The sequence below is a fragment of the Oryctolagus cuniculus genome, chromosome 18 (assembly GCF_964237555.1).
Source record: "Oryctolagus cuniculus chromosome 18, mOryCun1.1, whole genome shotgun sequence".
Taxonomy (NCBI): Eukaryota; Metazoa; Chordata; class Mammalia; order Lagomorpha; family Leporidae; genus Oryctolagus; species Oryctolagus cuniculus.
In genome coordinates, this window is record NC_091449.1 from 14,255,468 (window position 1) to 14,257,966 (window position 2,499).

The window sequence follows — 2,499 nt, forward strand, 5'->3', positions numbered from 1 at the left end:
GAAAACTGTGTTTTCCATTTGCTTAGCAGTTTCACTGTTCAGATCTTTTAAATGTTTATGTGACACAGGGTGGAAATTGATTTTAAACCATTTGATTGGGGAACAACTGTTTGGAAACCTAAGCAGATAAGAGGTCTTCACAAAGTGTGTGGGAAACTAGGGGTGAAGCAAAAGTGATGGGGACAGTGGCCGTGGCTCACTCAGTGAATCTTCTGCCTGTGGCGCTGGCATCCCATATAGGTGCTGGGTCCTAGTCCTGGTTGCTCCTCTTCCAGTCCAGCTCTCTGCTGTGGCCCAGGAAGGCAGTGGAAGATGGCCCAGGTGCTTGGGCCCTGCACCCGCATGGGAGACCAGGAGGAAGCACCTGGCTCCTGGCTTCAGATCGGCACAGCGCGAAGGCCGGCTGTATTGGTCATTAGGGGAGCGGGGGTGAACCAACGGAAGGAAGACCTTTCTCTCTGTTTCTCTCTCACTGTCCAACTCTGCCCGTCTAAATATAAAAAGAAAAGAAAAAGTTATGCATGGCTTTCAAAAAATTGTTTTTTGCACCAGAATGAACCCATTTTTTGACTCATTTTTTCCATGCATTTCTTAGTCTCTCTGTATTTTCTCATGTTTTCCTTTGCATTGGAACAACCTAGTGTAGAGTGCCTTTCTTGTCTGGAGACACAGATACAATCTTTCTCTTTTAAAAAGTTTTGTTTAAAGTGTTGGTTGATGGGGCCGGCGCTGTGGTGCAGTGGGTTAAAGCCCTGGCTGGAAGTGCAGGCATCCCATATGGGCTCCGGTTCAAGTCCAGGCTGCTCCTCTTCTGATCCCGCTCTCTGGCATGGCCTGGGAAAGCAGGAAAAGATGGGCCCCTGCACCCACATGGGAGACCGGGAAGAAGCTCCTGGCTCCTGCCTTTGGATTGGCACAGTTCATGTCATTGTGGCCAGTTGGGGAGTGAACCAGTGGATGGAACACTCTCTCTCTCTCTGTCTCTCTCTCTCTCTCTCTCTGTCTCTCCTTCTTTCTCTGTGTAACTCTGACCATCAAATAAATGAATAGACCTTTTTTTTCTTTTAAAAAAAAAGAAAGTATATCCTTGAATGCAAGTTTTATAATAAAAATAAGCTCTCCCACATGGGTGCAGGGGTGCTATCTTTTGGCTGTTGTCTGCTGCTTCCCTAGGCACATGAGCAGGGAGCTGCATAGGCAGCGGAGCAGCTGGGCCTTGTCCCAGTGTCCATATGGGACGCCAGTGTTGCCAGTGGTGGGTTTTACCCACTCTGCCACAATGCCAGGCGCCTTCTGAAAATGAAAAAACATTTCCTTTGTATGTGTATTTGCTTGGGTAGCTGCAATGGCCAAGGGCTGGTGCAATCCAAAGTCAGGAGCCGGGAGCTCCATCTGGGTCTCCCATGTGGGTGTGGGGGCCTGAGTACTTGGGCCATCTTCTACTGCTTTCCCAGGTGCACTTGCAGGGAGCTGGGTGGGAAGTGGAGCAGCCGGGACTCCAACTGGGACTCTGGGATAGGAACCCAGCATTGCAAGGCCTCCCAGGGGCCGGCCCCAGTGGCTGCACTCTAACCACGCACATGTGCTTCTGGCCTCCTTCTCCTCTGCCTGCGGCTCTTTCTCCATCTCTTTCCAACCCCTCCATGGCTGAGGGCTTCCTCCAAAGCCCTATGCAGTTTTTCTCTCTCTCTGACTCTCTCTCTGTCTTTCCCATGAGCTGGGAGAAAACTGCGAGCTTGGCACTTGCCTTCACAGGCTGTGGGTGTGGGTGTGTATGAATGTATGTATGTGTATGTATGTGTGTGTTTGTCTGTGTGTGTCTTGTTTGTGTTTGTGTGTGGGTTTGTATATATGTTTGCATATGTGTGTATGTACATGTGTGTATCTTTCTGTGTGTGTCTGTATGTGTCTGTCTTTGTGTTAGTGTGTGGGTTCTTATGTATGTGTGTGTATGTATGTATGTATGTATGTATGTATGTCGTGGGTGTGTGGGTGTGTATGTATGAGTATGTATGTGTGTGTGACTTTCTGTGTCTGTGTCTTACTGTGTGTGTGGGTTTGTATGTATGTATGTATGTGTGTGTGTGTGTGTGTGTGTGTGGCAGCAGGACATCTTCCCCTCGTGAAGCTCAAGCTCACGGCGAAAATGCATGACCATGAGATCAGGCTCTGCCTTCCTCGGTGCATTTTCCAAAATTCCTTTGGGAGACCCAGGCAAAGAGGAGAGACCCCGAGAGCGCTGCTGTCTACCGGCTCGCTCCCGAAATGCATGCAGTGGCTGCTGGAGCCAAAGCCGGCATCAGGATGGCCAATGGATTCTTTCTGAAAGCAAACCAAAGCCCTTTGTTCCTGTTCCCTCTGCAGCGCCCAGGTGTGCTCGCCGCAGCCGCACAGACTTTACCCCCGACCAGTTGGGGATGTTGAAAGCTGTTTTCGAAACGACCCCCTGTCCTGACTGGGAGAAGATACAAGAGTTAGCGGCAAAGCTATGTTTGGATG